At 46.6% G+C, this 13087-nt stretch overlaps 2 pseudogenes; both read left to right on the forward strand.

Moving 5' to 3' along the window:
- Window positions 1-8499, forward strand: part of LOC148135503 (Fc receptor-like protein 2) — a 39318-nt pseudogene extending 30819 nt beyond the window's left edge.
- Window positions 8500-8998: 499 nt separating this feature from the next.
- The window catches only part of LOC148135504 (uncharacterized), a 303943-nt pseudogene continuing 299854 nt past the window's right edge, over window positions 8999-13087 (forward strand).

A 13087-nucleotide genomic window follows, 5' to 3' on the forward strand; every position in this document is an offset into this window, starting at 1 on the left:
TAAAATCATTGTGTCAAACTGATTCCCACTACATCGAATTCACACTGGGAGGTAACAGTGACACTCGGATCGAACATAGACAGAGCAGAGAGAACGGCCTTTTCGCTCCATCCAATCTGTGCCAATCAGACACTGTTAACCATCTCAATTGGTGAGATGATAGCTGGGTGGTATTATAATAGGCTATTGATCCAACGTGATGGTGCGTGATGTTCCTGGGATCCCGCCCATACCAGATAGTGGAATTTGAATGCAATAATAAGCTGGAATTGCACGCCCCATGGAGAGGGCAGTGTGCAAAAGAGATATACCAGGATTTTCCCTGGATTTTAGGGAGGAAGAGAGGGAGGCTGGATAATCTTATGATATTTTCTATGGAACAGTAAATGCTGAGAGGGGAACCCAATTGAGATGTGTAAGATTGTGAGAGGAAGGACTGGGGAGTAGGAAGCAGGTGTTCCCCATAGTCAAAGTGTCTGTAACAAGTGCTGGGATTGGGGGGGTGGTGGTGGTCATTTCAAAGTGAAGGACGGGAGGTATAAAGCGGTAATTTGAGAATTGTTTCACCCAAGGAGTGTTGGGGGTTGGAACATATTGCCTGGCAGGGAAACTGTTTCCTTTACAAACTACTTGGATCAGCACTTGATGTGTCATAACACTGAAGGCTGTTGGGGGTTAGTGTGGAAAAGTGGGATTGGTGTGGATAGCTCAATGGGCCGGATTCTCCCACACTGTGAGACTCTCTATGCCTCCATGGTGGCAAGGAGTTCCATATCTGTGGGGGTTGGTCAATCTGATGTTAACTGTGTACCTCACACAGGGATGACGTGATAACATTTCATGGTGAATTTGTTAACGTGAGCTGAATATTCTTGTTGGGTTCCAGCTCGGAGTTATTCCAAGGAAATAGTGGTGTCGCTCCTCCCAGGTCTGCTGTTAGCTGGTATGATTGTGTTGTGGTACTACATCCACGGAAGCTCCACAGGGCTGTAACATCCCATGGGATATGTTCCACATCCCCACACCATGACAATGCCATCCCCGCCAGAATGTAACTTTACAGCTGAATGTGGGAAGCCAGGGGAAGGAGGTGATGGGTCGGGAACAAAAGTACACCGTGTTCCTGACAGTCGGGAGGGACAGCACTCACAAAGTTAGCCTGCTGGATCAGGTAACTGTGACCCACCACACTCCACCACACTGTGTCAGAGCACCTGAGAGAGGAGGAGAGGCGTAAGACCATGAGTGCTCGGAGCAGAAAGAGCCCATTCAGCCCCTCAGGATTTTGTTCTGTTATTTAATGCAATCCATCTGGATCAACTTCACTTTCCTGCTTCACTCTCTTGAAACTATGACTCGTTAAAACAATGTTTATTTCTTACTTAAAATTATTCAGTATCACCTGGGCAGGCTGACCTAACCTGATACATAAGCTGAACCCGAGCCCGCCGCCAAATCCTAAATTCTAACCTAGCTGAACCTTAACCCTTACCCTAAAACTAAACCTAGCCATAAACTCAAACCCACCCTTAACACAAGTATTGAGCTTAAATTTAAACGTAACTCAATCATAACCTTAGCCCTAATTCTAACATTGGCCCTAACGATACAGCCAATGCTGATCCAAACCCTAATTCTAGCCCTAGTCCTAACCTTAAATCTAACCCTGCTTCTAACCTTAACTAAACTTAACCTTAATCCAAACCATAAACCTAACCGTAACTCTAACCTTAAACCTAACTCTTAAAAAACTCTAACCGCAACCCTCAAACTAACACTAACCTTAAACGTTATCATAATCCTAACCCTCACCCTAACCCTACCCATCACCCTAACCCTATGCAGCTGTTTAATGTTAAGCTGTTTAACAGGTTTGACAATTATCATCTAATGATGTGTACGATCCCTGTTTCTGACTGAGATAACACTTTGGCAGCTCATGTCTGTGACGTTGCAGAGCTACTGTAAATGATGCTGAGAATATTCTCTCTTTCCCTGCAGGTAATTCGTCAACTGTGTCACAGCCCAGGATGTAAGTGACCTAAACTACAGTTTTTATATTTGCCATTGTTTATCCCGATTCCTCGCAGTCAGGGAAAGAAAACAGAAATGATGAAGTCATAGAGGGAGCTTGGATATCTTTTTAACATGCATCTTATCGACAAATCAGGAAACTATATTCTAGGAAGATCCCAGACAGCTTTCATTCATTCACAGGCATGATACTGTCACTGGCTAGGACAGAATTTGTTGTCCATCGCTAAATTCCCCAGAGGGCAGTAATATTTAACCAGGGTATGGAGTCGCATGTAGGACCAGACCAGGTAAGGACGGAGGATTACCTTCCCTAAAGGACAGTAGTGAAAACAAGATGGAGAACTGGGTAGCTCCTCCAGGGTTTAGAAAACTCCATGTTCGGATGGAAACCAGAGACATCGGGCCATGCAATACCAGGTGTCGCTGGGTTTTGTATTTTGTTTGATAGCTTTGCAGTTTTATGGCAGTTGAACATCGTTTTGAAAGCTTTGTGTTCGAAATGCTATCTTCTTTTTGTTCCCCTTTCTACTAGAACTAGATGGAGAAAGTGACGTCTGCAGATGCTGGAGATCAGAGATGGAAATGTGTTGCTGGAAAAGCGCAGCAGGTCAGCCAGCATCCAGGGAACAGGAGAATCGACGTTTCGGGCATTAGCCCTTCTTCAGGAATGAGGAAAGTTGGTCCAGCAGGCTAAGATAAAAGATAGGGAGGAGGGACTTGGGGGAGGGGCGTCGGAAATGTGATAGGTGGAAAGAGGTCAAGGTGAGGGTGATACGTCAGACTGGGTTGGGGGCGGAGAGGTCGGGAAGAAGATTGCAGGTTAGGAAGGCGGTGCTGAATTTGATGGATTTGACTGAGACAGGCTGGGGGGAGGGGAAATGAGGAAACTGGTGAAATCCGAGTTCATCCCTTGTGGTTGGAGGGTTCCTAGCCGGAAGATGAGGCGTTCTTCCTCCAACCGTCGTTTCGCTGTGGTCTGACGATGGAGGAGTCCAAAGACCTGCATATCCTTGGTGGAGTGGGAGGGGAAATGAAATGTTGAGCTACAGGGTGGTTGGGTTGGTTGGTCCGGGTGTCCCAGAGGTGTTCCCTGAAACGCTCCGCAAGTAGGCGGCCCGTCTCCCCAATATAGAGGAGGCCACATCGGGTGCAAAGGATGCAATAGATGATATGTGTGGAGGTACAGGTGAATCTGTGGCGGATATGGAAGTTTCCTTAGGGGCCTTGGAGGGAGGTGAGGGGGGAGGTGTGGGCGCAAGTCTTGCACCTCCTGCAGTTGCAGGGGAAGGTGCCTGGAGTGGAGGTTGGGTTGGTGGGGGGTGTGGATCTGACGAGGGAGTCACGGAGGGAGTGGACTTTACGGAATGCTGATAGGGGAGGGGAGGGAAATGTATCCTTGGTGGTGGGGTCCGTTTGGAGGTGGCGGAAATGGCGGCGGATGATGCGCTGTACATGGAGGTTAGTGGGGTGGTAGGTGAGGACCAGTGGGGTTCTGTCCTGGTGGCGGTTGGTTCAAGGCGGGGTCCAAGGGCGGAGGATCGGGAAGTAGTTGGAGCAGCACACAATGCTGGTGAGTGCCATTGCATCGGTGTGATTAAAGAGCCCCACACAGTGACAGTGCACTGTAACCTGGTAGAAATTCTGGATAAACATTTGAGCAGTCAGTTGGGCTCGGATGGGACCAATTTCCTTGGAGCGGCGGAGGCTGAAGGAGAATGCAGAAAGTAGTGAACAGGAGTAAGCTATTCAGTCCTTCTAGCCTGCCCCGCTATTCTTTATAATCATGGCTGACTAATCAATTCAACCTCCGGTTCTCCTAGAAACTAGGAATAGACCATTTGGCCATTCTAGCCTGCTCTGCCCGTTTGACAGGATCACGGCAGAACATCCAACTCAGTCCCTGGTTCCAAACTTTCTCCGCCATACCCTTCAATCCCGGCTTCTTGTTTGAGATGTATAAAATGATGAGGAACTTAGAAACAGAATGAAACACTTCCCTCTCGATAGAGGGATCAATGGGGACCATGAAAAGAAAGAAAAAATACAGGATAGGAAAAGACCCTTCAGCCCTCCAAGCCTGTGCCGATCATCATGCCTTAACTAAACTCAATAAAAAACTCCTCATGTGTTTAGTTGATCTCTATCCCACTATTCCCTCCCTGTTCATGTGACCACCCAGATACCTGTTAAACGTGCCTGCTTCCACCATTACTTCTGGCAATGCTTTTCCGGTTCCAACCACTCACTGCATGAAAAGCTTCCCTTGCACATCTCCCTAAATCCCCCCTCCCCCCCCCCCCCCCCCCCCACACACACACACACACACACACACACCCACTTTGAATCTGTGCCCCCTTGTAAATTAAAACATCAACCCTGGGAAAAAAGCCTCTGACAATCTACCCTATCTGCCTCTCATAATTTTGGAGGCGCCTATCAGGTCTCCTCTCAGCTGCCGTCTTTCCAGGTGTTTTAACATTTCCTCTTGTCCAATGTCCTTGAGAGCTGGCAACATCCTAGTCAACCTTCTCTGCACTCTCTCTAAAGCTTCCACGTCCTCTGGTAGTGTGGCGACCAAAACAGTACACAATTCTTCAATTGTGGCCGAACAAGGATTTTACATAGCTGCGAGATAAATTGCCAACTCTTGTACATCATGCCCTGACCGATGAAGTCACGCATGCCATATGCCTTCTGCATCACCGTGGCCACCATACATTGAAGTAAGGAGGATTAGATTCAGAGTGGGAGGCAAGGAAATAACAGAGGGTGGTGGGAAGTCAGGAAGCTACTGCCTGTAAGGTGGGAGAGTCAGAAATCCTCATTGAAGAAGCATTTAAATGTGCACCTGCGATGCTAAACCTACAGGTCAAGAGCAGGGGAGATGGGATCAGAAAATAGTGAGATGCTTGTTTTTGACTGGCACACACTCAATGGGTTTTTTTTCTGTGCTGTAGACCTTTATCTTCAACCAATCTCTTTTCCAAACGGCTACTGCTGTTAATATTCTGTGATTGGAACTCCATTAGGGTGTTTTGCTAGACTTATTAATGCTTATTTTATCTCAAGTAACATTGGAAACTGAGGGCGCAGTTCTCTGGTGTTGAGAAATTATCATGCAGATGCTTCTCAACACCTATAAGGTGTTTCAACTGAAATTGGCCTTATCTACAATGAAATCTGTCTCTCAGAACACATTCTAGTCACCGTGTCAGGGGATGAGCTATAAAAGTCATGTTCTTCCAGGCCATTATCCTGTCTATTCTTCGACAGAGAGACAGAGATTGTGTGTGTGTGTGTGTGTGTGTGTGTGTGTGTGTGTGTGTGTGTGTGTGTGTGTGTGTGTGTGTGTGTGTGTGTGTGTGTGTGTGTGTGTGTGTGTGTGTGTGTGTGTGTGTGTGTGTGTGTGTGTGTGTGTGTGTGTGTGTGTGTGTGTGTCATCAAAATTAATTTGCTGGTCATTGTGCATTATGAGAGAGGAGAGGTTCAGAAGGCGAGAGTGCCTCAGGGTAACTTCAGCTGGTGTGGCAATTGCAACCATGTTGATGGCAAGGTTTGGCATATAACGCATTGCAAAAACTAGCCATGCATCCAGCTGAATCACACTGAACTAGCAGCATACAGCAGTTAAAACCCAAATGTATGGAAACTGAATAGTTCACTCCTGTCTTTAATGAACAACTACTGAGCAAGTGATGCAAAGGCTGACGAGATTAAGGCGGCCTGTCGAAGGTGTTGCACTGACAAGCATAGTAAAAACTGATACACCGTCTTAATGGTCAGAAAACCAATTGCTGGGTTTCAACAGTTTCGACTTTTCTAAATGCAATATTCTGAAATGTCTGGATTGATTGAGAGGGACACAATTTAGAAAGTATTGCACTGATTTTTTTCAAAAAAATGACAAAAGCACACTACAATTTCACAAGATGCAGCTCCGTCTTTAGTGTTGATCAGCCCTCCAGGTTCCAGATCGAATCGCTAATGCCTGCAAAGAGTTCCTTCTCATCTTTTTCTCTTTCATTTTCAGGCAACAGAATTGCTTTCTCCTCCGATTTGAAGAAGGGTTGTAACATTTTATATCTAAATAGACCACGGCTATTGCCACAGAACGTGCAGGTAGATTTATACTTTGCATCCACAGTGTAAAACATGAACTGTGGATTATTATGAGAGGAGGTCATTTAGCCCTTCCATCCTACTCTCCCCGTTCAATAGCATCATGCAACTCAGTCTCCTGTTCCCCATTTTCTCCCTTTAGCCCCTAAGAACTCTATCCAACACCTTCCTGAACAACACAGTGGCTCAGTGTTTAGCACTGCTGCCTCACAACACTAGGAACCCTAGTTCAATTCCCGCCTCAGGCAACTGTCTGTGTGGAGTTTGCACATTCTCCCTGTGTTTGCATGGGTTTCCTCCGGGTGCTCCGGTTTCCTCCCACAGTCCAAAGATGTGCAGGTTAGGTGAATTGGCCATGCTGAATTGCCCGCAGTGTTAGGTGGATTAGTTAGGGGTAAATATAGAGTGGTGGGTTTATCTTCGGAGGGTTAGTGTGGACCTGTTGGGCCGAAGCACCTACTTCCACACTGTAGGTAATCTAATCTAATCAAACATTCAGTGTTTTGGCCATGAATGCGTTGTGTGACAGAGAACTCCACAGACTCCCCACTCTCTCTATGTGAAAACATTATGCCCATCTCCGTCCTACTCCATCTCCTTCAGACTGTGACGCCCTGATTCTGTACTCCCTCCTGTTCATCAGGAACATCCTTCCTGTGTTTCCCCTGTTTACTCCTCTTGCAATTCTATTATATTCCCCGTCATTCTTCTAAACTGCTGTGAATATTATCCTAATTAATACAATCCCTCTCCATCCATTTGTCCTGCCATCTCAGGAATCACATTGGGAAATCGTACCTGCAGTCCCTCCATAGCCAGAACATTTTTCCTCAGATAGGGGACCTCAAAATGCGCATACAATACTCTAAGATGTGGTCTCACCCTGTGCAAATGCAGCAAGACATCCCTGCTCCTGGACTCGAATCCTCTCACTATGAAGGCCAACATTCCACTTATCTCCTTCACCGCCTGCTGCTTCTGCAATGTTCACTTGCAGTGACTGCTGTATGAGGGGCACCCAGTCTTATTACACGTCAGCCTTTCCCAATGCATCACTATTCGGATAATAATTCACCATCCTGTTTTTGCTCTCAATTGGAAAATCTCACGCTGATCCACAATCACCTCAATCTGTCGTGCATTGATCCATTCATTCAACTTGTAGAAATCACACTGATGCATCTCTGCATCCTCCTTTTCCGCTCCCTCTCCCCCCCAATTGTGTGTCTGCCTTTAAGCACAATGGAAAATAACCGGCAATACTTTCTCAATGGAGTAGATTACACACTGCTTCGTATTCCACTTCCAATGCCCAGAGACAAGTGAGTTTCAAAATTGGGGCAATATTAGTGTTGATGTTCCAGTTCCCTTTCGTACATTATTACAACATCACTGACATTGACGTTAAATACTTGCCAATTGGTAGCTGCAGTGCGTACCATCTACAAGATGCACTGTAAAAAGTGAGCAAATATCCTTAGACACCACCTTCCAAATCCACAGCCAATTCCACCTAAAAGGACAAGGGCAGCAGACGGGAAGACCAACCCTTGTGAACTCCACTCTGAACCACTCAACATCCTTTGGAAATACATCAACTGTTCCTTCAGTGTCACTGCGTCAAAATGCTGGAATTCCCTCCCTAAGTGAATTGTGAGTTAACCTTCAGAAGTTGGGAGTACGGTGGCTCAGGAGAGCAACTGGAGACAGGGCAAAAAAATGCTGGGCCCACCCACGTTACTGCCGTCCCATAAGTAAATGGAAACAAAATCAAAACCGCCTCCGTCTACTCTGCTCCAAAGAAAGCAAGCCGCGATTATCCCGCCTCACTTCATCACAGAAATGCTCCATCCCAGACAACATCCTGGCGAATCTCCTCTGCACCCTGTCAGTGTATCATATCCTTACGATAGTGTAGAGGTTGGAACAGCACACAATGGGCTCACCAAAGTCCTGTCCCACTCCATCATCACATTCCTGCTTCTATATCCATATGGCACAACACAGGAGCAGGTGGGACTAGAACATTGCCCTCCTGGCTCAGAGGTAGTGCCAGTATCACTTTCCCGCCAGATTTCTAACTTGTAGGCGTTGAACTGCCTGCTGGTGGGTCCCATTTTCCTCTGAGACTCACTGCTACCGGTACCCCAACTGACCTTTCCTTCCCTTCAGCTTCTTGCTCGCATTCAATTCCAATTTCCTTCCAATATCATTCCATTGCAGGATTCGAAGACTGACCCTGATGATTATTGTATCACATACGCCACATTGAACCTCAGCGAGCTCTCGCAGGAAGAAGACGGAGGGGATGGAAACGTTTACATGAATCTTCCATGGAAGTAAGAAGCAAGAAGACAGATTGGTTGGGGGGTTATCGGTCGATTTGATACACCGTCTGGTGAAGTGATACAATGTACCTCCTGTGTACAGATAACTAACCTCTTAACATAACTAACCTCTTAACTTTATGTTGGAAACCGTGTTTCACAAGGCATTTTGACTGCACTCGTTTTCTTCCGGGGAAGCTACTTTCACGTCAGTGTGACCATTAATCTGTTCTGGACCTCGCTGGGTTTTGAATTTACTAAACTATTTTGGATATTTAATACCTGCCTCTCCTTCGCTCTCATGTACATATCTGAGGATTAAGCTTTTCATTTCGTTCTTATTTAAAAGGAGGAATGCATCATCTGTCTCCTTCTCTGAAAGGACGATCACGCGTATGTCCCATTCTGACTAATTTCGAACAGAAATTGTCAGACGGTTCTGACAGGTGGGAGACACTAAGACAGAAAACAGACAGTTTTAGTGGTTACTTTTCAGGGTGAAAATGTCATGGAGCATGCGGCTTGAACTCGAACCTTCTGGCCCCACAGACAGAATGGACACTGAGCTGCAAGCCACTGAAGACCCGGATGGAGGAAGCATGGCTGATAGGGAGTCTCCATGGAGAAGAGAACTCTCAACAATCCGAAAACTCTGCCAAATTCATCGGCCCAGCTTTGTGAGATTCCATACTCCATTGAATGAATGTGTGGGATGTCCTTCGCTGCAGATGTTTGGGAAACGCCATGATGATGGAGATGGGGGTATCAGCCACATCCAGAGCTGCAGACTTGAACTTTGAATGGGGAAGCGATTGTCTGGTGGTGTTATTGGTGGACTGTTCATCCAGAGCCCCCAGTAATAATCTGGGGACCTGGGTTTAAATCCCACCACGAAAGATGATGGATTTCAAATTCAACAAAATTTTTGACTTTAAAGACTGATTGAGACTGCGAATCAATTGTCGGTAAAACCCATCTGGTTCACTAATGTCCTGTAGGGAAGGAAGCAGCCATCTTTACCTGGTCAGGCCTACATGTGACTCCAGACTCCAGACACAGCAATGTGATTGATTTTTAACTGCCCACTGGGCAAATAGGCATGGACAGTAAATGTTGACTTACCCGGTGATGCCCTCCTCCCAGGAATAAAAGAAAAGTTGGCCTCTCAGTCCGGAGGTAGGGACACTGCCACGGCACCACATAAGGGCTATGAGTGATGTTAATCTAGGCTTTGTTGATGATGTAATATTTTAACCCTGCCCTCGTACTGATCTGATAACTGCTGTCTATCAAAAAAGGAGCAGTACAGGTCTGATTACAAACCGATAAACACCATCAGGGACAACGACAGAGTGAGGGTGGAAGGTTCTGATCAATAGGACCCCTGTGTGTTTCAACGGAATAGCGGGACTATGTCAATGAATTGTTAAGCCAGCAAGACGGTGACTGAGCTATCAGTTTTTAAACACCTCTGCCCCTCACTCAGGCAAAGGAGGTAGGCCATTGCTGGCAAGGGCAGCATGCATGCCCCTGATCATAGCGTCATAGAGTCATACTGCACGGAAGCAGACACTTCAGCCCAACTCATCCATGCTGACCAGGCTTCCTGAACTGAACCAGCCCCATTTGCGTGCATTTGACCCATATTTCTAATAACGTTTTCTATCCATGCACCTACCGAAATACCTTTAAAATGTTGTAACTGAACTCTCCTTCATAACTTCCTGTGGCTGCTTGTTACATACATGCATCACCCACTGCGTATAAAATTGTCCCTCACGTCTCTTTTAAATTTCTCCATCTAAAATTTATGCCCTCATTACCACTCTCTTACACTGGGAGTAAGACCTTGGCTATTCTTCTTATTTATGGCCCGTGTGATTGTACAAACCTCTATAGGGTCCACCCCTCAGATGCTGACCCTCCAGGGAAAGAATCGTCCCAGCCTCTCCAGTCTCTCCTTGTTATTCAATCCCTCCAGCCTTGATAACATTCTTGTAAATCTTTCCTGCACACTTTCCAATTTAATAACATCCTCCCGACAGCAGGGCGACCAGAATTGCATGCAGTACTTCAACGTGGCCTTGTCACTATCTTTTCCAGCAGTAACATGACATCCCAACTCCAGTCCTCAATTCTCTTTTACCGATCCATTACCATTCGGATAGAAACCCACCTTCCTTTTCTTGCTGCCAAATTGGTTAACCTCATGTCGATCCACATTAAACTGCATCTGCCTTGCATTTGCCCATTCAGTCAACTTGTCCAAAACACACTAAAGCATCTCTGCATCCTCTTTCACTGCTCCACCTCCCTCCATACTCTGTATTGAGATGGAAAACAAAATGAAAACATGATGGGTGCGGTATTTATTAAGGAATGGGAACTTCCCTTCATGGATGGTGTACATTGCGATGGAGAAAGTGAGGTCTGCAGATGCTGGAGATCAAAGTTGAAACTTTATTGCTGGAACAGCACAGCAGGTCAGGCAGCATCCAGGGAACAGGAGATTCGACGTTTCGGGCACAGGCCCTTCTTCCTGAAGAAGGGCCTGTGCCCGAAACGTCGAATCTCCTGTTCCCTGGATGCTGCCTGACCTGCTGTGCTGTTCCAGCAATAAAGTTTCTACATTGCGATGGGTCTAATCTACCGCTGAGTTACTGTAAATGTAACTTTGTGGTGGTCTTTTCTTTTGTACACAATAATTCCATATTCACTAATGAGCAGCAATCCAGTACATAGCATATCGAGAGATTTTTTTTTTAAATAGTGATAAGCTGGTGGAACCTTGTTGTTGAGATCCGAGATGATTACCAGAGAATGAAAACCGAAGGAATTGTGAATGTGGCAAATCAGAAATAAAAAGTACAATTGCTTGAAAACTCATCAGGTCTCGTCTCATCTGTGGAGACAAATTAGACATAATGTTTCAGGTCAAGTGACCTTTCCTCAGAATTGTGTGGGCATAAGGGGGATAGACTGTGGAGAAATGGGGGAGAGAGGAAATGAGGGGAGTGACAGACTGGGGGCATGGAAAGCACGAGACTGGCATGGTGTTGGGTGGGCAGGGGAAACAGGGGAGGGGGTTGGTGTGGGTAGCAGGGGAATCAGAGGAGGGGGATGGTGTGGGTAGCAGGGAAAACAAGGGAGGGAGATAGAGCGGGGGCTGGGGAAACTGGGAGAAGTATAATTTAGGGGGTGGTAGGGGAAACGTAAGGGGGATAGAGTTGGGGCAGGGGAACGGGTAGGAGGATAGCGTGAGTGGGTGGGGAAACCGGGAAGGGGTGTAGAGTGACTGGCAGGGGAAAGATTTGTCGAGTGGTGGGTGAGGGTACACAGCGAGATAGAATTGGGGGACGGGGAGCAGGAGAGGGGGATAACGTGGGGGCCAGGGGTAACAGGGGAGGGGGATAGAGTGGGGGCAGGGCAAACACGGGAGGGGACTAGATTGGTGTGCACGGGAAATAGGGAAGGGGACAATCTATCCCCTTCCTCCACTCCATTGCTCTTCACCCAATGTCCCCTCAATCTCTCCAACTCTATTCCCCTCCCTCATTTCCCTTCAATAATCCCTCCTCTGAACCTTGGTCCCACACTTTATCCCCTCTTCCACTTCATCTCCAACCCACCTTTATCCTCTTCACATTCATGTCGAGCCCTGCTCTATCCACTCCTGTTTTCACATGCCAACCAATCTATCCTCTATTTATGGGCGGCACGGTAGCTCAATGGTTAGCACTGTTAGCAACATGGACCTGGATTCGTTCCTGTTGAACAGGGCAGGAGGGGAGCAGACTGGAAGGAGCTATTCCTGTGTCTATTTGTAATGTGTCTATAATTTGTTGGAGCCAGGTTAGGTAACTTTACATTGTAGCAACATTCCTGATCCCCCTCACCTCAGCATTGTGGCTATGATGGAGAGAATATGAAATTTCCGTTGTATAGCCCCATATAACACAGTCTAGTTAGCATGCATACCCACAACACCCACCGGGTTAACCTGAAACTGGGGAGCACATTGGTGACATTATCCACGTCATTTCCACACCGAGCTGCCTCACAACACACGGTGCATTACAGGTCAGCTTAACCCGGCTGTCGGTCCCATATTTCACAGCACACCGGTTACTGTCAGAGGAGGAGCTCACCAGATGAATCAAAGCAGAGATCGATCAATCAAGATTGAACAGTCACTCAAACTGTCTGGCACAGAGTCAATGGGATGAAAGTCCTCATTCTGTGTTTTCCCTTGTGCATCATTCCAAAAGCCAAATCCTTAGTAATCACGAGAATGTGGCCATCAACTCAACTCACTAAACATTAAAAGAAGATCACAATTTTTTACATTCCCTGATGTGAATTGGCTATCGCTGACTGGGTTAGCGTTTATTTCCCCCGTTGCTAATTTCCCTAGAGGACGGTTAAAAGTCAATGGCAGGGAGTTGTAGAAGTCTACAGCACAGAAGAAAATTCCCAACAGCACATCAGGTCTGTGCTGGTCAAAAGTAACCATCGCACTACTGTCTAATCCCAATTGTCCAGCACTTGGCATACAGCCTTGCCATCACAAGTGCACACCTATATCCTTCTTCAGGACGATGACG

The sequence above is a fragment of the Chiloscyllium plagiosum genome, unplaced genomic scaffold (genome assembly GCF_037043375.1).
Source record: "Chiloscyllium plagiosum isolate Xiang-an unplaced genomic scaffold, Cpla_swu_hap1 HiC_scaffold_49, whole genome shotgun sequence".
In the NCBI taxonomy this organism is placed as follows: domain Eukaryota; kingdom Metazoa; phylum Chordata; class Chondrichthyes; order Orectolobiformes; family Hemiscylliidae; genus Chiloscyllium; species Chiloscyllium plagiosum.